This window comes from Kogia breviceps, chromosome 3 (genome assembly GCF_026419965.1).
Source record: "Kogia breviceps isolate mKogBre1 chromosome 3, mKogBre1 haplotype 1, whole genome shotgun sequence".
In the NCBI taxonomy this organism is placed as follows: Eukaryota; Metazoa; Chordata; class Mammalia; order Artiodactyla; family Physeteridae; genus Kogia; species Kogia breviceps.
In genome coordinates, this window is record NC_081312.1 from 42,689,476 (window position 1) to 42,716,507 (window position 27,032).

The 27,032-nt window shown below is 40.8% G+C and overlaps 1 non-coding gene across 1 annotated transcript; it reads left to right on the top strand.

Moving 5' to 3' along the window:
- The first annotated feature begins 2,606 nt into the window (after window positions 1-2,606).
- LOC131754212 (U6 spliceosomal RNA) lies at window positions 2,607-2,713 on the top strand. The gene has a single exon (XR_009335242.1). It is a non-coding gene; the product is annotated as a U6 spliceosomal RNA (small nuclear RNA).
- Window positions 2,714-27,032: the final 24,319 nt, after the last annotated feature.

Consider the following 27,032-nt stretch of genomic DNA (forward strand, 5'->3'; position numbering starts at 1 on the left):
GCAGGCTCCCTGAGCATGTCTGTTGGAACAGTCAATCCAGGAAACAAAGTGCCACAAGAGGGACTGTAGGAAAACATTCCTGAGTACTCTAGCGAAGGGGACAAATGGTCTTGGTCCTCCAAAGTCCAGTAAGCTTCTCCCAGCCAGTACTCTGGTGACTTTTCAAAGATTTTTGAGGGAAGGAAAATTGTTAGCCAAAAGACACAAATAGCAAACTTGCTGATTCTGAGACAAAGAGGCTGCATAGAACCCCTAGAGAATAGAGCCCCTGATCCCACCTGGATGGGTAAAGCCCATGGTTAGGCCACTAAGCCTTCAGCTCTGGATAAATGGCTAATTATTTCTGATAATAGTGGTCTCTACTAACTCCTCACCTGCCCTACAGCAGAGCAGATCTATCAAGTGAGGAGGGTAGTAATTACTGGTGATACTTGCAAACACTCATTAATTAAGCTCCTGGGTCCTTAGGAGACAGATATGAGATACAAGGGGATCAACACACAACAATGCCGAAAGGAAGCTATAGCCATTTGAAACGCAAAATATGGTGACTGTTAATTTATAAAAGTAAAGTCAAAGAGTGTTGTGTTAAAAGTAAGACTCTAATACTTTACAGTTACACGTCTTCTGAAGTCTAAGAATTGTTTCTTGCCTTTTTTTCTCTCCCATTAGCTATTATGACTACAGCTGAGACCTCTGTCTCCAAGACCGTGCTAATACCTTCTTTTCTGCCTCTGAATGACGGCTGTGTCATCTGCTATATTCCCTATAGCTCCTTGCACATTGGCAGGTACAGGGAATGTACATAATACATACAGATAGTTTGGTTACTTTTGTCTTCTGCTATACTGGTGGCCTTCTCTTCATAGCTGAATATCTTCAATATTTCACTAGGCCAAAGTTTCTTGAGCCAAACAGATCATCAGGTATGGTTAATATAATGAAATTTAAAGGCCACCTGTAAACACTTCATGAATATTATATGTGCCACAATAAACAGTTAGTGAGAATTCTTGTTCTCAGGAAAGACTTCTGATGCTATTGAGGTTTCACTATAGAATTTATTCTGTATTCTATAGGCTAAGGAAATATTACAGGGGAGAATGCAGACAATGTGAATTCAACTGTGAAATCACCTGGTTGACTACTCCAAGACTCTCAGAAACACTCTTTTTTTTCCTTTATGAAAGAAAATTTATAGAGTCATGATAGACAGAATGGTGGAGTGTTTCCTTTTTAAGACACAACTGAGGTTTAATTTTGAAGAGAAAAAAACAGATTTCAAAAGACAGACCCTGTTGGAAAATCACCAATTGGCCAGAGATAAAAATGTCTGTAAGGGTTTAATTTTTCTCACTCCAGCTGGGAGTTTTGTTGTTTTTTCTTTTTATATTTTCTGAATGTACTCAACACTTCTCCTAAAACAAAATCCCAAATTCTACTCCTAGTAAATCATATATATATATATATATATATATATATATATATATATATATATATATATATATAGTAAATTCCTTCTTAAACATTATTCCAAGAAACAGCAGCTAATTTTTAAAAAAATCTCACAAGAGAAAATTTGTTAGGAATAAAATTTTAAATATAGACATATAAACTCTATATCATATAAAAACTTTTTTTATAGGGACATCTTAATAGGATTTACTCTCAATATGAGTGTGGAGTCCACTAAATCACTGCATACATGATTCATGCCATCATTTTTTTTTGCCTTAACTAACAAATAGTCAAAAATCACTTTATTTGTCGAAGTTTTAAAAATATATTTATCTTTTGAAATGAAAGCCCACACAGGCATGCACACACAAAAATACACAGTTCTGTACATTATCAAAAGAACAGTGGCATACTTATTGCCATGGTCTAATGTTTAATGACTTACACCCATCTGCATCTTCAAATCCACATGCATTACAAAACTTCCAAGAAACCTCATCATAAAGACTCTATTACTGCATGGTTCCCACTATAAAACAGAACAGCACTTTGTAGTATTATAGCAGTTTTCATGCAAGAAGAGAAATACTCTTTTATGATTCCTTTGTTTTCTTCCAGATACCCATAGAGGACGGTCAATGATATATTCATCTTATTGAAACTCTTGTCCAGGAAAACATAAAACCAAGAGAAGAGAGTGCTACAGTGAGCAAACTGAGATGAGGCACTATTTTCTCAAGTTATTAAAACTTTTCCAAAAATTTTGATTAATTGAAAATGTAAAGTTCTAATTCCATCTTAACACTATTATCAGTGAATTATTTCTTATCCCCACCATTCTATCTTCAGCCAAAAGACACTCCTCACCCCAACTATTCTACTTGACCCTACAAAGTCATTGAAAATATAAAATATAGAAACCTGGATGCTTCTCTTGTAGGACTGGGAGTATCCTCAGCTTACCCAAAGCTTGAGTGTCTTGGGGCAAGTTGAAAGGCATCAGACAGCCTAAATGCTTGGGCCACAAATAGGTCCCCAAATGAGAGTAAGGACAAGATGTTACTCCAACCAAATACCCTGATAAGTGTTTGTCCTTAACATATGGAGCATTCCTGAAAAGAAAACAGGAGGAGAGAAGAGGAGAGGGAGTGCTCTCTTCAGCAGCACATATACTAAAATTGGAACAATACAGAGAAGATAAGCATGTCCCCTGCACACGGATGACATGCAAATTTGTGAAGTGTTCCATATTTTTGAGTATCACCTCACACCAGTTAGAATGGGCACCATCAGAAAATCTACAAATAACAAATGCTGGAGAAGGTGTGGAGAAAAGGGAACCCTCTTGCACTGTTGGTGGGAATGTAAATTGATACAGCCACAATGGAGAACAGTATGGAGGTTCCTTAAAAACTACAAATAGAACTACCATACACCCCAGCAATCCCACTACTGGGCATATACCCTGAGAAAACCATAATTCAAAGAGACACATGCACCCCAATGTTCATTGCAGCACTATTTACAATAGCTAGGTCATGGAAGCAACCTAAATGCCCATCAACAGATGAATGGATAAAGAAGTTGTGATATATATATATATATATATATATATATATATATATATATATATAATGGAATATTACTCAGCCATAAAAAGGAATGAAATTGGGTCATTTATAGAGACGTGGATGGCTCTAGAGACTGTCATACAGAGTGAAGTAAGTCAGAAAGAGAAAAACAAATATAGTATATTAACACATATATGTGGAACCTAGAAAAATGGTACAGATGAACTGGTTTGCAGGGCAGAAATTGAGACACAGATGTAGAGACCAAACGTATGGACACCAAGTGGGGAAAGCCGCGGGGGGGGTGGGGGGGGGTGATGAATTGGGCGATTGAGATTGACTTGTATACACTGCTGTGCATAAAATGGATGACTAATAAGAACCTGCTGTATAAAAAAATAAATAAAATAAAATTAAAGAGGAAAAAAGAAAAGAGGAGAGGGAAGTGGAGGAGAGCCGAGAGAAAAGAAGGGAAGAGAGGAGAGGAGAGAATAGGAGAGATAAAGTTATAAAGGGAACCTCTGTCCCGATATGGACACATTTTTAGCAGCCATCCAGCAGAAAGGACGTATTTTGGTCATTGCTAATCCTTAAAAATATCAGACTCAGCTCCTCTGTGACTTAGAGCAAAGTTTGTATGCCTAGAAACTAATCCTTTTCCATTTTAACTTCTTTTGTGAGCTTGCCAAGCAATTATTCCATAATTTACCCAGCAAAATAATTCTATAGCTCACCAAGAAGAGACTAAGAAGGAAACAAATAATGTGTGTGTGTAAAGAAACTACATGTAAAATATACATCCTATCCTTTTTTAACTTTTCTGGTTAAAATTTATGAACAGCTGGTATCTCTGAGGATAAACCATTTTGTGTTTGTAATATAAATATTCATTGATCTGGATGGGTATTTTTGGTGACCATATTAATAAAATACAAAAGTTTTAAATCCTTGAGTTACATTTTTTTTTCAGAAAACAAACCCATATATCTCTACATCATTCTTACTGCTATTTCTTCTACGTGCTACAAAATGGTCAGGAAAGGGCACCCAGCCCAATCTCAAGAAGGATGTTAAAAATGAGGGGGGGCGGGGTGAAAAACAGCGTAGGATCTGAAGGTCTAAGGCCAGGGATTCACTGGGCATTAGGACAAAGCATTGTATTTCCAATGGCCTCAATTTCTTCCTCTAAAAACCATATATGATTTATTTCATTTGAAGCAAGAATAAATTAAACTTAATAAATTCTGGGAGAATATTTGTGGGGTGGGGGACACAAATAGAATAATAGAGAGAGAAAAACAGCAATGTATACCACAAACATGCTTTCAGGAGGAAGCTGGTGCTCTGCCAGCCACATTTTGAGAAACATTGTCAACAGTGACTATTTTTTTCAGTTTATTCAACCTCTTTATACTTATTTTTATCATTGCTTCTTTAAAAACAAAGTTTTGTCAATAAAGTTGCTCCACACGTGAGAAAATCAAGAAAATGTTCCCAAATCCCTTCTGAAAACTTTAAATAAACATTCCTGATGTTCTCTATGTGGTCACTTCACCCTTGCATTCAACAGAGAAAAGCATCAGTAATGCTTCAAGCATTTGCTGGGCAATGGGGTCTTAGAGGTGAAAAGGCAGACTTCCAGGGCCCTATAGTCTAATGGGAAGTCATAAATAAGTAAAAAAGTAGTTAAAACACAATGGGATAAATATAATGCATGTAATTGGAGTCACATTCAACTTCCATATAGAAACTGCTTAACAGAGCCAAAGACAAAGTTGAGCCAGGGCTCCATCTGTTTTGAGACAGTAGAAAATCAAGTAGATATTGCTGTCTTTTCCGAGACCATAATTCCTTTATCTAGTGGAAACCATGAAAATATAAGCCACTCATATCCCGATTTCTCAGTTCAGGAATTTTAATCCAAAAGCCATAAAATGAGGCAATTGCTATGTGGCCAAGGAAAAGCCTAAAAGAATATCTGAGTGTCTTCTGCCCTAGATCTCAGGAGCATGGTGATCCTTTGTGCAGTTAACTTTTCTCATGTAACAGGCCTTTACCATACCTGCTCTTGGATGCTGGTACCTACCAAGATACCTGGGTTCTGTAAGGTAACCCAAGGATAAGTAGAAGAATAAACCCTTTTAATGGAATAACAAGGGGAATTGTTAGCAGAAAACTAACATTAGCAAACCAACTACTTAAATTTTCTACCCTAAGATTATCTTCAGAGAGAATGTTTCCCATCCCTCCTCTTCATTTAGGACCCAAAGCCCCCACCTCATTCCTGCTCCCACCCCCAGGAAAGCAAAGAATGTCAGACAACACTCCCCTGAAGCTAGACACAAAATTAGACAGAAAAGGTAGGAGGAAAGGAAGAATAAAGAAGCAGAGCACTAAGGAGCTGTAAGGCAAGGAAAGAGGCAGAGAGACTCTCAGGGAGAGGGGACAAAAGAGTCTTAGTTACCCATATGGTTGACCACATGACATGTCCCAAGCACTTAAGACTAAGGATAAGTTGAATCTTCTAATTCCCACCACCCTGAAAATTTGGAAGTAAGTAGAATATATCACTTGGATCTGAAATAGTCCATTTGAAATGTTTCTAGATTCCATGTGTGTGTTTGACTAATGGTGGACTCTTTGTTATTAACTATAGTACCTCTTTCTTCCAGAATAAGAAACATCAACTCCAGTGATATCTAATAGTCTTTGGCCTGTTCCTTAATCCAAGGGAATTTTGAAATAACATACTATCAAACTATCAAACAGAGCTCCTGGGGACATCTGGAGCAAATCCAGTGTTGGACAAGGGCCATCAGGGCCCTGTTGAGCATCACCATGGATCACTAGGCTGTCATTTTTAAACTGACCTATTAAGTTAGACCTTGGTCTCTAGGTTGCCACCTTAGGAAATTATATTGCTTTGGTTTCACCTAAATTCTAAATAGTCAAGGACTCTCCTTGTGAAAGTTGTGAAAATGCCTATGCTCATGATCAATTTCCATGGGAACCGTGATTAAGGCAGGTCAAGCCTAGGTTCATCTGACTCCTGACTCCAGATTCTTTGAAAATATAAACAGGAGGGCAATATCTTCCCTGGTCCTCACTACTGTGAGTGGCTGGGGTAGAAACCTCCATTCTTCTTCCTTTCTCAACTCAATCTTTCCTTTTCTTTGTATCTGAATAGAGGCAAAGACACACAGGTAATTCCATCTTCCTGCATTTAGTATAGAAACCACCTCTATCCTTGCCCTATGTCCTTCTACTTTTGCCTTCTCCAGTTTTTATCCATTCTTCCTCCAGGCATACAATGCTATGCCAGATATGTAATTATGCTGTTGATAACACTGAAGGAAGAACTTGGTAGCTGATTTCCATGCCTCCCTTAGACAGGAAAGCCCTAGATTCTCCACCTTCACCCAGACAGTAGGTTTTAGTTAAATCTCCACAGTAGGACAAGGGCAAAATATGAGGATATATAAGGTGCTATGAAACAGAGATAAATAATTGAGTTATCAGTTGGGATTATTTGTGTTACAGGTGACAGAAAACCCAAACTCAACTGGTTTAAGCAAAAGAGAAAAAAAGGGGTATTTTATGGGGTCACAGAACTGAGGGGTTAATATTGGATCTTGCCTGCTGAGGAGCTTGGTTCAGTCACAATGTCTCTCTGGGCTCTTCCTTCCAGCTTTTCTTCCTCTAGATAAGCTCCAATTTTGACTCCATGGGATGCTTTCTAGCCACTGCAGGTTCATAGCTTCACAACCTCCAGTTCAATAACAAAGAAACTCTGCTTCCCCAGTAGCTCAAACAGCAGGACCAGAATTGAATTTCAGTTTACTTTGATTGGCCCACTATTGATCACATGATCATGCCTGAAAGTGGCTGTGGCCAAGGGGATGGACTACACAGATTGATTCAGCCTCAGTCCCATGTTCCACTCCCTGAGGCCCAGGGACGACATCAGTCTCACTTGAAGCACACGGACTGAAATGGGAAAGGGGTGCCATCAAAGTAAAACTGTGCCCCCCAAAAGGGTGTGCAGCTGCTGAACAGCAAAGTAAATAAGCATTCATTATGCTTCTCTAACTCTGCAGGGATGCTAAAGAAATGCTTCACAGAGGAGACTGGAAGAGACTTTGGAACCAAATTATGAAGGATAAGTAGGAGTTTGGTAAGCCTAACTACCTACCAAATGAGTGTGGACAGGCCATCCAAAGCTAGGAGAACACCATGCACTAATGCAGTGGACAGAGAAAAAAGTCATGCTTTTTTTCCAGGGAATTCTAATTAGCTTCATACAAATGTGCCTGTGGCAGTGGGGGGATAACTGAAGCAATTACGCAGGCTAATCACGTTGGGCTTTATATACCATACACAGGAATTTACATTTTTTAAAATCCTTTACAAAGAGATGGAGAGCATTGAGACAGATACCTTAAGCAAGCATTTGCTTTCTTGAGCTGGATGGAAGATGTGTTAGATGAGTGTGACAAGGGCTGTGAAAATGGGGTGGAATCTCAGTCAGAAACATCTCATATACAGTAAGTCCCCTCCATACGAACCTTCAAGTTGCAAATTTTCAAAGATGCAAACGTGCATTTGCATGTCCAATCATGTAAGTTAGTTCACATGTCTGGCGTACACTGTCATGTGTGTGTCTCCTCTACAAGTGGCTGTGCTTTTGTGTACTTTACTGTACAGGACTGTATAGAGTACAATAGTACAGAATTTTTATTTCAAGCCCAGGATGTCCAAAAGCAAGCATAAAAGCAGTGGTGATGTGGCTGGTACTGCTAAGAAGTGCCAAGTGATAACGATGGAAACAGAAGTGAAAATAATTGAGAGAGTGGAGCAAGGCCATTACTAGTAATGAGATTTGGAGGAAACTTTGCCCGCAGTTTGTTCACGAGTTTTGTGGATTTGAAAAGGTGGCTGAGGAGTCCAAAGAGGTCTTTAGCAACTTAGTGACACTCAGCGAGAAGCTGGAGCTCGATCTGCAAGAGGACGACTTCATTGGACTCCTTGCTGTGCAACACGAGGACCTTACTAATGAAGACGTGATGGTATTGGAGACCCAAAGAAAGAACGAAAAGGGACAAGAGGAAGAAAAAGTAACTGAAGAACTGAAGAGATTCATGACACAGGAAATGGCAAGGGGATTTTCTCTATTTGATGAGGCACTGTTCGTTTTTGAGGCAAAGGACCTGAACATAGAATGGTACACGAAGGTTGCAGCAGCCATTCAGAATGCAATCCAGTGCTACCATGTCATCTATGATGAGAAAAAAGGACCTACTACCCAGACATCACTGGATCGTTTTTTCAAGAGGGTAAATAGAATTAAATCCAGCCAGGAACCAGAAACTATGCCATCAACGTCAGGCGTGAGTGAAACTGCAGCTTGCCCTCGTCTCCTATTGCTGACAATCCTTCAGCTCTACCATCTCCCACCTTCTCTCCCTCTCCAGTCAGTAACTCTTCTTGCCTCTTCACTCGATGCCAGCTCCTGTATGCCAGCTGTTGTACTGTGCTACTGTACTTTTCAAGGGTCTGTATTGTAAGACTAAAAATGTTTTCTTTATTTTTTGTGTTTGTTTTTAATGCATTATTTGTGTGAAAAGTATTATAAACATATTACAGTACAGTACTATATAGCTGATTATGTTAGTTGGGTAACCAGGCTAAGTTTGTTGGACTTACGAACAAATTGGACTTACAAACTCATTTGTATGTTGGGGACTCACTGTAAACTGAACCAAGGTTATTGGTTATGGAGTTTAAAGCGGGGGGGCTAATTAAAAAAAGAAGGAAATCCTGCCATTTGCAACAACATGGATGGACCTTGACGGTATTATGCTGAGATAAGTCAGACAGAGAAAGACAAATACTGTATGATTTCACTTACGTGTGAAATCTAAAAAACCAAGTTCATAGAAACAGAACTGATTGGTCATTGCCAGAGGTGGGGAGTGGGGGGTGGATGAAATGGTGAAGGTGGTCAAAAGGTACCAACTTCCAGGTATAAGATAAATAAGTCCTAGGGATGTAATGTGCATCATGGTGACTAGAGTTGACAATACTATACTGGATATTCAAAAGTTGCTGAGAGAGTAGATTTTCAAAGTTCCTCACAAGAAGAAAAAAAATGTGCAACTATGTGTGGTGATGGATGTTAACTGAACTTATTGTGGTGATCATTTCACAATAGATGCATGTATCAAATCATTGTGTTGTACACCTTAAACTAATACAGTGTTACATGTCAATTATACCTCCATAAAACTTGGAAAAAAAAAAAAAAAGGTGAGACTAGACTCAATAAATATCTCAGTGGTGGAAATGAAGGGCCTGATGGCCGGCTGGACGTGGGACATGCAGGAGAAAGAGAGTTCCTGCTCAGTTTTCTGGTTTGGAGGACCACATAAAATGGAATACAGATTCACTAAGACACTGAATTCATGAAGACTGGCCATTATGTTACCATTAAGTCTTCGACCTAACTTTTCAATTTAGCTTTTTCATAAAAATACGTATCCGTGATTATAGTTGCCTTTCAATATTTATAGAGAGTTTTACGTGACTAACCATTTCATTCACAAATATGTCCCGCAGCTCTCCCCAACCCACATTGCATCTGTTCTACGTGGGTTATTTATAATGCAGCTGGTTTAGCAGTTGGGAACAGCATGCTGCTCTATCACAACACAAAACAACTCCTCTCCACCATCTCCGCTCTGTTTGATTTCCAGCTCAGTAAAGTGGCATACTGAGGAAAAGTCCTGAATTCTAGTCCATAAATAACATAGCTAAGGTCATTCTTGAAGCAATGAAATTCTCATGGTGACATTTTACCTCTGAAAAGTCAATTTTTAGTGGTGACAGAGTCCATCTGAAACAACCCTGGTATTTATTTATGTGTTTTTATGTTTGTGAAAGTATCCCTGCAGGATATCCTCTTTAAGCTTTGCAGCTGTTGATAATGGGTCCCTGCCCAAGTGTGGATTTATTTTACAAACACATTTGTCATCTATCAAACATATTGGCTGGCAAAGGTTTTGTATATTCCATGGCTTGTGACATTCTTGCCCCGAACTATTCTGAAACCGCTGAAACACTCTCGTATTGTTCTTGCTCACCCTTCAAGAAGGAACTGAAAGGCTGACTTTGTCTGGGAGGTGATAGGATTAAACCGCATTTATGCTGAATCCACAGTGTGTAGGGAGCATGAAGCTGTTTTCTAGATGAATCAGCTGATTCTTTGTGCTTTACAAGCCAGTGGAGGCATGAGTTGATGAAAATGTAAGAAAATAGCTCATCTAACCAACACAAAAGAAAGGAAAACAAAGGAGAAAAATGAGACTACATGACAGACATATCATCTTCTGGGTCAAGAAATTAGCTCACTCACTCCAGAACCTAAACTAGGAGCTGGGTTTCCAAGGAGATGGGCAGACTCATGCTAGAGTTCTAAGTCAAGGAGGAAGCTAGCCAGAGCATTACAAGAGTCCCTGTCTTTAAATCTTCCCATAAATAGAGGCCAGGGAATGGGACTCAGGATGTCAGAATGTTCCCGGCAGCATCTTTCTGGACAAAAAGCCCGGCTGAAACTGGATCCAGTCCCCAGTTGGACAGAACTTCCTCTGGCTCAGAATATCATGGCCTGAGCCAGATCAGAACCAACCTGAACTGTAAGTGTGTAGGAAAGGCTACTAGGTTCATACTGCTGGTGTTGTTCATTCTTTAGCTAACCACTCATTCCAGCTGGACAGGAAACCATGGGTTGGAACTTTGCTGTTACTTTTGACTTTTTTCCCCACTGGAAGCATGAGACGCTCTCCATTTCTTCCAAAATAGAAGAAGATTCATGCTCCCTACTTAATTTCTTCTTGGTTTCACTGACCTCTTCTTTCTCCTGTTTCATGATACTTGCCAATCACTCCTTCACTCATTTTCCCATCTCCTTTGTTGTGTTCCTTTTCTGTTCTTTTTGTCTTTTTCAAGTTCTACATTTTCTCCCTTTTCTATCCAATTCACTCCTTGCAGGACTTTCTTTCATTTGAGGTATTAATGTTTTTACTCCTAGAAAGTTAAGTCAAACTGAAAAGTTGCAACATTCAGACAGAGAATTGGTAAGCAAAATTGAGAAATCCGGGCTTCCCTGGTGGCGCAGTGGTTGAGAATCCGCCTGCCGATGCAGGGGACACGGGTTCGTGCCCCAGTCCGGGAGGATCCCACATGCCGCGGAGCGGCTGGGCCCGTGAGCCATGGCCGCTGAGCCTGTGTGTCCGGAGCCTGTGCTCCGCGACGGGAGAGGCCACAACAGTGAGAGGCCCGCGTACCGAAAAAAAAAAAAAAAAAATTGAGAAATCCATCAGATAGAACAGATAGAACTCCTTAAAATGTAATTCGGATATTATCAAGAAATTGTGGCATAAATTACACAGTTTCACAAAACTACAACCAGATTTTCTCTTTCACATTCATATTTCTTCAGTACTTGCGTCAGCAAAGTATGCGAAGTCAACAGCTCTATATTCCAAAAGCAGAAGGTGTTCATGCAGTGGCAGGTCCCCATTAATCTATCCCTCTGTTATTTGCGGCATATCACCAAGCCTCTTAACAACCTTCTGCCAAGCCTGAAAATCCCACCTTAGTATCAATAATTGATAAGATAACAAAGTAGAGAAGTGTCTCCGGAGTTTAGTGGGAACACTGTTTCCTCCGTTTTTGTGTGTAACTATTATCTAACCAAATTAGATAGTTGATGTTTGAAGCCCAGAAAAGATGAGTTACAAGATAGGTATCTTTCAAATGCTGGAGAAAGGGGTTTGGGAGAGGGGGAGGGGAGTATCAGACAGGACTCTTCTTGTTGCAGGTGACAGAAATCCAACTTGAACTAGCAAAATTCAAAGGGGGATTTATTAGACCACGAAATCCAAGGAAAAGTTGAAGGACCAAACTGAGAGAAAGGCTAGGATCCAGCTTTGCTTAGGAGCCAGAAAGCACTTATATCCTGGTTCCACCTCTCATTTCTGCTTCTCTCTACATAGCAGCACCATTTCTCACTGCACATTGGTCTCCTCTGCATGGCAAGAAATAAGACATCAAGAGCTCTCCTGAGCCTTACCACCCACCACTGGAACCTCCAGAGAGGGACTGACTTTCTTCTTCTTTCCAGTTTTTTAAAATTCCAGGGAAGGATTCTGATTGGCCCAGACTCAGTCAGTGCCAACTCTGGGCTAATCAGCTATGGCCATGAGGGCCATAGTATACATTCATAAAAGATGACAGCTTTCACTGAAACCCCATGGTGAGTAAGGGGAAGAGAAGTTCTCAAAAAATTCAGGAAGGGAGGAGGATAATTCTCAGACAAAAAAAAATGTGCTAGACAAACAGAAAAATGACTGCCCACTACGCACACACCCCAAGTGACAGGGAGAGCAATAAACAGTGATCAGAGAGACCAGACCAGGAGGGCCTTGGGGGGCTGACAATGCATATCAGAGGTGGAAAGGCAGGGAGCAAGATGTGCCTTTGTTGCAATTTTATAAAACACTAGTCCTATCCCCAAAGGTTACTGGATCCAAAACAGTAGACATATAGAGCCCTGGAGCTTCCACATTACAACGTTTAAATAGTTTAACTAAAATCTTCTCTTCTATGTGAAATAATAGAAAATACATATATATTGGTCTCTGACCCCAGTTCTTGGAACAGAGCTCCTGAATCCCTTGAAATGTCCTAAATGATAAGAGCCCTAGGAGCATCTTTTGTTCTAATATTTGGTTTTGACCCTGGTTCCTTACACAGAGCTCTTAAAGCCCTTGGAATTTCCTGGGTAATAGGATTGTCTTTTGTTCCAACAAAAGCTTCTGGGTTGATGAACACATCCACGTATAGGGAGGGTGGTACAATCCAACTCCACGAGGACAGAAGCTCCTGCACTAGGGACCCTTCCAGATCTCGCCCTATGTACCACCTTTTGTTCCAACAAGGTGACTCTGAATGGAAGCTGGTTGTCAGAGAGACCAAACTATGATTAGAAGCTTGGAACTTTCAGCCTCACTACACCCCACCTCCATTTTCCAGAGAGGGGAAAGGGCTGGAAATTGAGTTAAAGACCCATTAATTAAGCCTATGTGATGAAGCTTCCATAAAAATCCCAAAAGTACAGTGTTCAGAGAGCTTCTGGGTTGATGAACACATCCACGTATAGGGAGGGTGGTACAATCCAACTCCACGAGGACAGAAGCTCCTGCACTAGGGACCCTTCCAGATCTCGCCCTATGTACCTCTTTATCTATATTTTGATGATATCCTTTATTATATAATAAACTGATAAACATCAGTAAGTGTTTCCCTGAGTTCTGTGAGATTTTCTATTAAATGATTGAATCCAAGAAGGAAGTCATAGGAACCTCCCATTTGTGGCCAAGTCACATAGAAATTGCAGGTAACCTAGGAACCTACTACTACTTGCGATTGGTGTCTGAAGTAGGGGGACAGTCTCTTGTGACTGAGCCCTTAACCTGTGGGATCTGAGCTAACTCCAGTTAGTGTCAGAATTGAACTGAATTGTAGGACACACAGCTGGTGTCACAGAGAATTGTTTGGGGGGAAAAAAATTCACATCTGGTGTCAGAGGTGCAGTGAGAGTGCTAGTAGTATAGGAATAAAGGAGAAACACACAGAAGTGTTTTTCTATCACACCTAAGGATCTTAGATACCCTTAGCCAAGCAAGATCACAAAATATTATACCGGAAGACCCAAATTCATGTAGCAGTCCCTTAAGGAGCAGCAGCACGTCCATCTCTAAGATGACACCAAAATATGGGGGCTATTGGACAAATGCCTTCTTAAAAGTGGGGATAAACCACAAACATGTCAGAAACTTTCAAAACCCTGCTCACCTACTAACCACCTTGCTTTTAGGGGAATTAAAGCTGAAGTAGTTTCCATGATTCTAGAAAATTGTTTTAGTAGCATAATACCAGGAAAGACTTGGAACTATTGAAAGGATAAAATTGAGAATGTATGTAAAAGAACTTTGAATACATATGAGAATGTTTCATTATCACTATTTTGTTAAGAAGTGCCTGCTCTCCTAAGCTATCGTTTTTTTGGAGTACTGTCTACCTGCCTTGCAGGAGTTAAGCTATAGCCGGTATTAAGTTCCCCTCTGTGGCAGGGTGGGTAAGACATTTGTCAGGTTATTTCTATGAGGAATTATGCTTGAGGTTATCATGCAGTCAAATAAACTTTTTTTCTTATGGAATACATGGAAAGGGGTCCAGAGGACTGGAGGGGCCCTGTTTTTCATTGAACAAAGTGATTTTGTTCTGAGGTTAAGTCCGTATGACCCAAAGTACAGGCTGGTATGCAAAGAGTCATGCATTGATTTAAACAATAATAAATTGTGGTCCAGAATGCAGGGGAAAATCTGTTCCCTCATGGACATTGAAGACCATACAATTTCACCCCTGTGATTTCAAAATAAACCTTGCACTTGTTAAGTTTGGGATTTGTAGCAAATACTAGGAACTTTTAAAATGGATACTTAGTCCAATCCAGTCAGTTTTGATGCTTATGAAACTCTTAGAACTCCAAATGGTTAGGTAAATAAGTAGAACATAAATCATTATAAGTAGCCAATAAAATTCAGAACTGAATTTTACCCTTCAGAACTGAAGGGTCAAATAATAAATTTTTAAATCATAAAATCTGACTAATACAATATGGTGACTTGAGTCGACGTTATTCAGGACTCAGGGAACCTTTAGCAAGAAAATTTAGGAATAGGCTCATCCTTGCAAAACCCAGGGAACCCAAGGAGGCAGGCATGCTTTTTAGGAGGTAAGAATGAGTCAAGACTGTGCCTGGCACATGGAAGCTGTTCAGTAATTATTTATTGAATCAACTAATTGCTATGGAGTGGCTAAGCTGGTAGAACAGGTAAGATCATTACTAACTTCTACCAGTAAGAAGGGGAAATTCAGTACCATTCATTCCTAGTTGGCAAGTTACCAACATGGGCTCTGGGGATGCCAAGCTATGTACACCATGGTCCTTGCTTTCCAGCCCCACAGTAGATCATGGGTCTCTGTCAGTTCACTGTCTTCTTACTGCTATTCTCCCTACACCAGGTGAAGCAGCCTTGGAGATTATGACCAATGCGACTGCCCAAGTGGGCTCTTCTCACTAAGCCCCATGTGGCCCAAAGAGATCTCCTTGAGGGCTTTCATGATGTCTGATATTTCCATCAGTGGAGTCACCCTCAAATGAGTTCCTGGCTATTCAGGGAATGACACCCCCAGAGAAGGTTATCTGTGCCAGCCTGCTTATCCTAGAAGACCCCTTGAAGCGCTCTGATTAAATGATAACATCAACAAAAACTCACTAACGACAAAACTAGTTCCTTACATTTCTCTGGAGCTTCACAGTCGGACTGTGTGGTACTATTAGAGTGATGGTCTGAGACAGAAGCTAGAAACTATTTCCCTAAGTGCGTCTCACGCTGCTCTTGGCCCCTCAAGAGCCTCTCCCTCCCCAGACACACAGTTCCTGATCTAGCTCAACGCCCACCCCGCTCTGTGGCCTTTCGTGTCTCCCCCAGGCTCGACTGTGGGCCCTTCCCTCTGTGATCCTGGTGTAGCTCACGCCTCTCTCACAGCTCTCGAGCACATTCTGCCATGTTTAGAATTAGCTGGGCTGTCTGTCTCCCAGTTAGTTCTGAGACTCAGAGGGAAGGAGTTTTTGCCTTAGTCATTTTGTATCAGCTCAGCACAGTAAATACTCAGATGTTCACCGGATTAAACTAACTCCAAAATAAGCATTTTTAAATCCAACTTTTCCCCAATTTCATGTGTGTGTGGAGACACATTTCTATATAAAATGTAAAGTGAATCACTGTAAACATTAAAAAACAAGAAAAGGAAATTGAGCAGCTCTTATTGAACAAGAGGTATAGGGGTAGAGCTGGTAAAGATTCAACCAATCTGTTGTCAACCAATCTGCTGGTGGCTATTCGACCAATGTGTTTTCTGCTCCACACCTCACCTTTGCCATCAGAGATAACTGGTGCTTCCAGTGCTTTAGCCTTTCTAGGGTTCCACAGCACAAGTTGGGGGGCCTCTTGTCGGTTTACCCTCTGCTCATGTAGGATTTCAGTGCTCTACACTCTGCCAGGTTAGTTCCTGCTCATCCAACTGCTTCTGTCTTCCAGATTTTATGGATCTCTCTCATCTGGTGATGTTGCTTTCACTGGTAATCTTTGTTCTCTGGGTTTATCTCTTTTTTAATTCCTAATAAACTTCTCCTTTTAATGAAGTTTCATTTAATGAAGAAGTGGCTATAAACACAAGTATACATTCTGCTGTATTTAACCAGACTTCTCTGAACTAATTATTTTGAAATGTAAATTTATAAGTTGGCATTAATAAAACAAATACCATTAATACAAAGATTTTAAGGAAAATAGTCTAATAAGATTTTAAAAATAATTTTCTGTAACTTCTCCTTGATACCAGAAAAGTACAAGCTGAAAAGAAAATAAAACCCTCTTTAAACTCATAGAAAAAGGATAGTGAAAAACTATAAGAAAAAGATAATCTTATTCTGCAACTTCTAAATTCACTCTCACTCCATGTTTACGAATGCTGTTCTGTGTGAAGAATCCATTTCTGAATAGGAAGGGTCCTGAACAGACACATTTTAAGTATAACTTTGTCTTGTAATAAGAGATAGGCCACCCTGAACAGAATATCATCCTGTTCTCACCTTAAACAAGAAATGTAAATGAAACAGAATCATTGTAATAAGCAGAATGGCTCAAGTGTAAACAGGGGCCCATGAACTAAATAACAAAGAAAAAATGAGTCCTGGGAAGAGAGATAAACACAAAATCTGGAGACCCCAGAGCTAGTCCTTTCTGTCACCAACCAGCTATGTCAATGTTAGCATTATCTCTTAGCTTCTCCGTGCAGCAGTCTTCTCTTGTGAAAAATGATGAGGTCTGACTTTATCACCTGCCTGAATTTTCAAGCCAGCCTGACCCTCCTATGCCCCAGGCACCTGCAAACTGTAAGGCACGTATACACCCACTCTTTGGAGCAATGGTCCAGGACCCTACTTACTTTTTTCCAGCTCCTTCTTGGTCCCCCTCTCTTGGCTCCTTCTGCAGTCTCCCTCTTGCCAACATTGGTTAGGTGGTTCACTTTGCTGTCCTGACTCTTGACTCTCCTAAAAGGATGAGGAGTTTGGCTCACTCGCTACTCTGAGCCCTGACTGCTCCGCTGACTTCCCAGTTTTGCTCATCTCATTCACTTGCAAGGGGGGAAGGAGGAGGATTCAGTCATTTTTTGAGCCCTCTTTCAGTTCCAGAATCCTACAATTCCATCAGCATAACAAAGCCTGAACAAATAAAGTTTCTTTGGCCAAAATAAGTCTCAGCTATGTTTGACAGGCATGAAGAATGGCAGGTTCATCTTCAGTAAGAAGATGAGGATTCTTAGGTCTTAAATGCAGAAGGAAGTCTTATTTTAGAAGGAAATCTCCTCCTCTGTTACGGTTTTCCTGGTAAAAACGAGTCAGTGTCGCTGTCTAGGAAATTCTTCATAGGCACTTGGGTTTCAATTACTTCCGTACTGGAGGGAAGCTGATGCCAAATGGAAAAATAATCTCGAAAGATCTTAGCATCAGGCACAAAGCTGCCCTTGCCAAATTTCTTGGAATGAAGCCACATTTATCAAGCTTCATTTCTTGTAAATGTTTATTGACATGGAGCCTTTGACAGGAGTCAACCTGGCTGATAGCTTTTTCCTGTTAAATCCCAAGTTGTTTTCATTGCTGAGAGCCCTTAATGACAAAAATGAGGAAGTTGTGTCTGCAGCAAGAGACAGATATCTTGGGCTTGGTTTCACCTTGTCCCACTTGGCCTCCCCTCAATAAAGAGGGCAATCATGCCAATATCTATCTGATGAGAAATGGTTCACAAACTCAGAAGAAATTAGGGCATTTAAGAGTTCTATTATTAGGTTCTAATAGAGAAGAACTAACATTTATTGAGCATCTACTAAGGGCCAGGCACTATTTCAAGGACTTGAAATTTATCTCTTTAATTAAAATTATCTCTGATTCTCATGAGAATCTTATGAGACAGGTAATATTATCCCTACTTCATGGATGAAAGACCCTACCCCAGGAGTGTAAGTTGGTGCAGCTACTATGGAAAACAGTATGGAGGTTCCTCAAAAAATTAAAAATACAATTACCATATGATCCAGCAATCCCACCCTGGGCATATATTCAGACAAAACTATAATTCAAAAAGATACATGCACCCCTATGTTCATAGCAGCACTATTCACAACAGCCAAGACATGGAAACAATCTAAATGTCCACCGAAAGATGAATGGATAAAGAAGATGTGGTACATTTATACAATGGAATACTACTCAGCCATAAAAAAATGAAATAATGCCATTTACAGCAACATGGAGACAGCTAGAGGTTATCATACTAAATGAAGTCAGAAAGAGAAAGACAAATACTATATGATATCACTGATATGTGGAATCTAAAATATGACACAAACAAACCTATCTATGAAATAGAAACAGACTCATAGACATAGAGAACAGACTTGTCGTTGCCAAGGGGGAGGGGACGTGGGGGAGGGAAGGATTGGGAGATGGACTGGGAGTTTGGGGTTAGTAGATACAAACTATTACATATAGAATAGATAAACAACAAGGTCCTACTGTATAGCACAGGGAACTATATCCAATCTCCTGGGATAAACCATAATGGAAAAGAATATAAAGAAGAATGTATATATGTGTATAACTGAGTCACTTTGCTGTACAGCAGAAATTAACACAATAGTGTAAATCAACTATACTTCAATAAAAAATAAATTTTAAAAATATAAAATAATTTTAAATATATATATATATATATATATATATATATAATTTTTTAAAAAAGAAAGAACCCACCCCAGAAAGGTACATAAGTATTTCAGATTCAAAAATGGTGGGGAGCTAAGATATTATCCCAAGTCTATAAACTGGATTTTATGTAGCTCTGGTGTTTGCTGCAGACTTTCAACTACAATTCAGTGAAGGGTAATGTGCACATGGAAAAATACATCATAGAATCATATAATTTTACAACTTGAAGAAACATGTTATAGATGAGGAAACAGAACCATAGAGATTAAATGACTTGCCCAAATAACATGGTTCTAGCTGTGCAAATTGTGGAAATCTTTCTTGATTGAAGCACTAGGGATTAAGATGCATGCCTTTTGTAGTTAACTGGGTAAGAGATGTCCTAAATCAGCACAAACTGTTCTATTTGCTTTCAAATAACCAAGACTGTAAAAGTTCCAAGTGGGAATTTCTAAGATAACCCAAGAATGCAAAGTGGTATGGACTTTGAGAAAGCTTTCCTATCAAATCAAAGGCCTCCAAAGCATAACTGTTTTTTAACTCAGAGTCAAAATGTGACAGAGCAAGTCCATCTGCAACTAGAAGTAGCATGGTAGTCTGTTTTTTCAAAACTAGGAAATCACTCAACAGTGGGTCAATGGGTTAGCAGAAATGGTGGGAAACAAGGCAGGAAGGAGAAAAAGGGGAGGAGAAATAGAAAGATGTATCCACCTAGAAACTAAGAAACAAACAAAATCAGTTCCACACATTTCTCCATCAGTACAGGAATGATTTGCCATACAAGCTCACATATATTCACATTTCTTAACCATGGGTCAGGAACTCAAACAGAAATTCTCTCTGCCCAGAGAGAGTTCAGTCTTAATCAACCAGCAGCTAGCCAATCTCAGTTATATTTCACAGTCAAAAGTAGACATTTAATAGACTTCTCTTCCCAAAATGCTAATGCTCTAACGTAGCTAAAGATCATCTACAATTTTAAAAAGCTTAAGAAGAACATTTATGTAGTGGCTTTTGTGAGCTTAAACTCCAAGGTCCAGAGTTATGTAAATAACAATACTCGGGAAAGGAAACGTATCTTTGAATTTGGGCTTTTGCAAAGCTTGGATACAAATAGTGCCTGAAAGAGGAATAAACATGATTCATAAGGGTTGTCTCATGTGGTTAATCCTTCCAGGCAGTGAAGGACTGGATTCTCCACAGATGTTTTTACAAACTTTTTCTCTTGGAGCATCCAAGGAAGTGTAATTATTATTAAGCATCTGATTGAGCTGTCTGTCTACTAACCCTGGAGGACTAAGGGCAAAAGCTGCAGTGGAAAGATGATGAAGCAACTTGAAAACTGTCAAGGAACAGTGTTTGATGCACTTGATTTGTATGCAATCAACTGATTGGAATACAACTTTTATTGTAAACTAACTGAAGCCTAAAAGATAAGCCATCCCATGCTTGTTTGTAATGCTTCAAACACTAATGTTATCTCTCTCAGATTTAAGTTAATCTACTTAACAGATCCTCACTTGGATGGGAACTGAAGAGACCAGCAAATGGAAAGGAAAAATCACACAAGATAGACTAACACCATTAGTCCATGGCATTACACAAGTTTTCTCAAAAATGTCTGGTTACATTGTGCAACAGACTTCACCCCTTTGACCAATATGTGCTGATGCATTCCTAGTGATTAGTAACTGGCTACCTCAAAAGCCTTGATTCCATTTGCACTAAATAGGAGGCAAATCACCCCCTCCTGATGGTCAGGGGATCATTTAGGACTTGTCAGAAGATCCAAACAGGCTGGTCTCAGCCATTCCCCTCCCAGGAAGTGCTATTAGGATGACTAAAGCAGAAAGTGATGGAAACGTCAAACGCTCTCCATTTAAAAGTTGCACAAAGCTCAAGCAAGATAACACTGTGAAAACATTAACTATTTTTGAAAAACCTTACTTGCTGTTGTCTTACCTAGAAATAGAATCTTCCTCATTCAGACAAAAATAATAACAATAATAATTCCATCCATAGCGAGCAGCCAACTCGGGTCTCATTTGCCTCCTTGGCTTTCATGGAAGACTTGGAAGGACATTAAGAAAAGGTTTTTGGGGCTTCCCTGGTGGCGCAGTGGTTGAGAATCCGCCTGCCGATGCAGGGGACACGGGTTCGTGCCCCGGTCCGGGAAGATCCCACATGCCGCGGAGCGGCTGGGCCCGTGAGCCACGGCAGCTGAGCCTGCGTGTCTGGAGCCTGTGCTGTGCAACGGGAGAGGCCACAACAGTGAGAGGCCCGCGTACCACCAAAAAAAAAAAAAAAAAAAAGAAAAGGTTTTTGGTTGTTTGGGGGTGTTTGTTTGTTTAACAAGGTCTTTAATATTTATTTTAAAAGTTATTTATTTTATTTTTATTTTAAAAGTTATTGTTTATTTATCCCAGGTTTTCTCAACCTCAGCCCTACTGACATCTAGGGTTGGATAATTCTTTGTAGTGGAGGCTGTTCCGTACATTGTAGTATGTCTAGCAGCATCCCTGGCCTCACCTTCTAGATATCGGTAGCACCACCTCCCACTCCCTCCCCAACGGAGTTGTGACAAATAAAAATGTCTCAACACTGCCAGTGTCTCCACATCGAGAATCACTGAAGGTAAAATCTTGGCTCAAGGAATCCTGTTTCACATTAGTATGTTCTGCAACAAAGTTATATAGCCGTCAAACCAGGCAATGGAGGCAGTGAGGAGACAGCAGCAGCCACCACTACCCAGGAATCCAGGATGATCTCGAGATACTTAATTACATCTGCAAAGATGCTTTGCCCAAATAAGGTAGCATTCACAGTTTCCAGGGATTTGGACGTGGACATTTCTTTTTGGGGGGTCATCATCAAAACTCACTATACCTGGATTGCCTGCCTCAAGACTTCTCATTTATCCTCTCTGCTCCAAACAGTAAAAATCCTCTTTAGTTTAAGCCACTATTTTCCAGGCTTCTGTAACTCACAGCCAAATACATTCCCTCACTAATAGATTGCTTGACTCAGTGAGGACGTTAGGAAGATTTCAGTGGTGGATCTTGATTATTAGTTTAAACTACCTGGGTTCGGAATCTCTGTGTCAGCACTTTTGCACAGAAGATCAAGATCCACTTTAGAACCCTAGCTCACATCTCAACCTGTGGACCCCAGAGTATCAGTATTACCTGGGGTGTTTACTTAAAACTCTGGGTTTTTGCCCTCAAAATAGTTTTGCTGTCTCAAAATCTCTGGGAATTTACATCTTTAACATGTCCCCTTGAAGGTTTTGTTTTTTGTTTTTTTCGGTACGCGGGCCTCTCACTGCTGTGGCCTCTCCCGTTGCACAGCACAGGCTCCGGACGCGCAGGCTCAGCGGCCATGGCTCACGGGCCCAGCCGCTCCGCAGCACGTGGGATCTTCCCGGACCGGGGCACGAACCCGTGTCCCCTGCATCGGCAGGCGGACTCTCAACCACTGCGCCACCGGGGAAGCCCTCCCTTGAAGGTTTTTACGTCCCCTACATTTTGAGAACACTGCTGTCCTTCCTGTTTTTTACAATGCTTCTCCGCATACTGACTCCAGATTGAACGATTAGTCTTTATCACTTAGGGTGGTTGTCTGCCTCAAATTTTGTTGATTTTGTAGTTAAACCTGTTTATGCTCCATTGATTAAACAAAATCTGTGTTTCCTTAGCAATAAAAAAAAATTATCTTTCTTATATTGAGTCTTTCCAGATTTCAAAAGCTACCTGATAACCTCGTCTACACTGTTAATGTGGACGCTTTGTAAAAATGTGGTTTTTTTTTTTTAGCTACAAAGTGCACAGCCCAACCATGTTATAGCATCAGAGCAGAGGGGGAAAGGCAGCATGCAATATATGATAGGATTTCTGTTTCTACAGAGGGGCACCATGCATCTCGGAGTACTTGAAAAACAGAACTTCCCTCAGTCAGATTCATGACTCCATTGGGATTAATCAAATCCCTGGTTTGTGAAGGAGTTTATTGTACATTCCTTTGTCCCTAGCTTCTTTGATTTTTGCTTTTCAGCTTCCCCCAGAGAGCATGATGCGTGCCATTTGGGATCAGGTGACAATTCCAAAGTGTGGCTCCAGACCATCCAATCACTAGTTACAGGTCCTTCCTTAAGCCCCTGCAATTTTGCCATTCACCACGTGTGAAAGGAGGCCTCGTCCCCTTCAGCATGTACAGATAAGGGGGGGAAAGCAATTATCGGAGGAGTCAGGCTCTGAGCTGGGTTTTGAACTTCTCAAGCCTCGGCCAATACAGGAGTCAGAGATTGAGCTCTGAATCCCCGGGCTTCCCACTCAGAATTCAGACTGCCAGTGATGGAGAGAAGAAGCATGAAACTGAAGTCGAGGGGCTACGCGCACTGCAAACCGCACTGCAAACTGTCTGCACGGAAAAGGCCTCGTGCCAAGGAGACGCTGATCTGAATCACATTAAAGGTCAAAGAAAAGGATTGTTTTATTTCTTAGAAACCGAGAATCACCAGAACCACACCTACCTCAAATCCCTTCCAAATCCCCTAAACTCAGCTAGAATCCAGCCCCTGATGGGGGGAGGGGACAGTGAGATTCCTCTGGCTTTAAAAGTGTGCTGTGACACATTAACCGCTTCCCTGCTGAGAACCTTTGCTGTCTCCAGAGCCCAACCAGTGTGAGCTGCTCAAGGCCCCCAGATGAACATCCGAACGTTTGTTTCCCGATGTGTGCTGGGATTGTTCCTCTGCCAGGCCTCCCCGCCCATCAGGGACCCGCAAACCTACAGCAGAGAAACCACCACACCCACTGACGTTTCCAACACTGGCACACGTTGAGAGAACTGGAGGCCGCCTTCCGTGGGGCTACACGGAGGCTCCTCCTCCGGGTGTCTGGTTTCTCTTTAGAGGGCATGGAGGGGCTTAACCGGCTTTGGTCTCCCCAGGCCACCTAAGCACGCTTAGAAAATGCTGCCAGAGAAACAAACCTCCATTCCTTTCCCAGTTGTGTTGGGCTCTGCGTTGAGGCTCTTTCAGCTCTAAAATTGGACAAATTTATCTATCAAAACCCTTTTCAGAAGCCAACAAATGCCATCTTGGTCAGTAATTTCTTCCTACTCTGAATCCCCGTAGCATCTCACACCTATATCATCTATATGGCCTTTTGTGGAGGCTTCCTGGCTTGGTCTCTAGGTTTACATGTCTTATCTCCCTCTCTGTTCTAATTTCCTAGAAGGCATGTGGTATGACCTTAAACACAGTTAATGACTCATACAACTCAGTAACAAAAGAATAAACAACCTGATTGAAAGATGGGCAGCAGACCTAAACAGATATTTCTCCAAAGAAGACATACAGATGGCCAAGAGGCACATGAAAAGATGCTCAACATCACTAATTATTAGAGAAATGCATATCAAAACTACAATGAGATACCACCTCATACAGGAATGGCCATCATCAAAAACTCTACAAATAATAAATGCAAGAGAGGGTGTGGAGAAAAAGGAACCCTCCTACACTGTTGGTGGAAATGTAAATTGGTTCAGCCACTATGGAACACAGTACAAAGGTTCCTTTAAAAACTATAAATAGAGTTGCCATATGATCTAGCAATCCCAATCCTGGGCATATATCCGGAGAAAACTCTAATTCAAAAAGATACATGTACCCCAATATTCATAGCAGCACTATTTACAATGGCTAAGACATGGAAGCAACCTAAATGTTCATTGACAGAGGAATGGATAAGGAAGATGTAAGTGTATATATATCTATATCTATAGATATAGATATAGATAGATAGATCTATATAGATCTATATAAAATATACAACGACTACAACTCAGCCCTAAAAAAGAAAGAAATAATGCCATCTGCAGCAACATGAATGGACCTAGAGATCATCATACTAAGTGAAGTAAGTCAGAAAGAGAAAGACAAATACAGGATATGATATCACTCATATGTGGAATCTAAAATATGATACAAATGAACTTATTCACAAAACAGACTCACAGGCATAGAAAACAAACTTATAGTTACCAAAAGGGAAAAGGGTGGGGGAGGGATAAATTAGGAGTTTGGGTTTAGCAGATACAAGCTACTATATATAAAATAGATAAACAAGGTCTTCCTGTATAGCACAGAGAACTATATTCAATACCCTGTAATAAACCATAATGGAAAAGAATATGAACTATATATATATAGTATAATACATATATATGTGTGTACGTATAACTGAATCACATTGCTGAACACCAGAAGCTCACGCACATTGTAAATCAACTATACTTCAATAGAAATAAATAAGTAAATAAATAACATAGTTAGTAAATCATCTTTAAATAATTAATGAAATCTTAAAGCAACACATGTTTTCTATTTGGAGCCCAGCAGAAGGGGTTGTTATTGTCTGAGAGATGAGCGGATCAACTTTATATTATACTTTAGGCCAAAGCAGACGACCAAAAATATCCCTAACTGAGTCAGTCAGAGACACAATGGCTGCCCCTGTCTGCTACCCATATTCAGAAACAAACCTTGGCATCTAGGTCTCATGAGAACATGGGCTGTCACTGTAACCAACCCCAAACTTCTAATATTAGGAAAGAATATTCAACGGCACTGAAGTAACTTTACAATGTTTAGCAACCAGCATACATGATGGGAGATCTGGCACCCATGCAATTGCCTCCCTATTCAGAGGCAGAAAATGAGGAATAATAGGAAAATATTGGTTAAATAACTAAGGATAATAGAATCTTGGAATAAAATATCCAGTTGTCAGTAGGATATGATTACACCCATAAGTGAATTTCTTTGAGGTTACTTGCTCTTCCGAGATTAGACTGCAGCTATGTTAAAGTCTCATTTTTCATGGCTCACTCCCTGGGCCCAGCCCATCAGAAAGAAAATTAAAGTCAAATGGCTTTTTCACTGAACAATTTATCTCCCGTTTCTAGGTTGTTCATTTAATAAGAGTTCATTGAATGCTAACTATGGATGTAACACAATCAACACTAGGCATCTGGGGTAGCTTGTCTCCGAAGACGCCCCTCCAACCACGCCTCCTGGTGTTTGCTCCCCTATGTAGCTCCTCCCCTTTAAGCAGGGCTCTCACTTTTGAGACTCTATGACTCCTTTTCATCAGCAGAATGTGGTTGAAGCGATGCTGCATGATTTCTTTTTTTTTTTTTTTTTTTTTTTTTTTTTGGTACGCGGGCCTCTCACTGTTGTGGCCTCTCCCGTTGCGGAGCACAGGCTCCGGACGCGCAGGCTCAGCGGCCATGGCTCACGGGCCCAGCCGCTCCTCGGCATGTGGGATCTTCCCGGACCGGGGCACGAACCCGTGTGCCATGCATCGGCAGGCGGACTCGCAACCACTGCGCCACCAGGGAAGCCCGCTGCATGATTTCTAAGTCTACATCATAAGAAGCCTCGCATCTTCCACCTTGATCTCTTTGCAGTATTTGCTCTGGGAGAAGCTAGCCAGACATCCAGCCCATCCTTCAGTCAAGCCTTCAGATGAGTCTAGTTTCTTCCATCTTCTGACTACAACTGCAAGAGACCTCAACCAAGAACAGCCCAGCTAACACAACACACTAAAAATACAATACATGAGTGACAGTAATAAATAGATGTTGTAAACCTCATAGTTTTGGGGTGGTTTGTTACATAGCAATAGATAATCAAACCAGTTCCAAAGAAATGTTTTGTATTTATTCAAAAGCAAAGGACTTGGGCTTCCCTGGTGGCGCAGAGGTTGAGAGTCCGCCTGCCGATGCAGCGGGCACGGGTTCGTGCCCCGGTCTGGGAGGATCCCACATGCCGCGGAGCGGCTGGGCCCGTGAGCCATGGCCTCTGAGCCTGCGCGTCCGGAGCCTGTGCTCCGCAACAAGAGAGGCCACTACAGTGAGAGGCCCGCGTACCGCAAAAACAAACAAACAAACAAACAAAAACAAAAAAGCAAAGGCCTTGCCTTTGGAGAACTTAGATTATAGATGAAGCAGCAACACACCCACAGAAAGCAACATATATACCC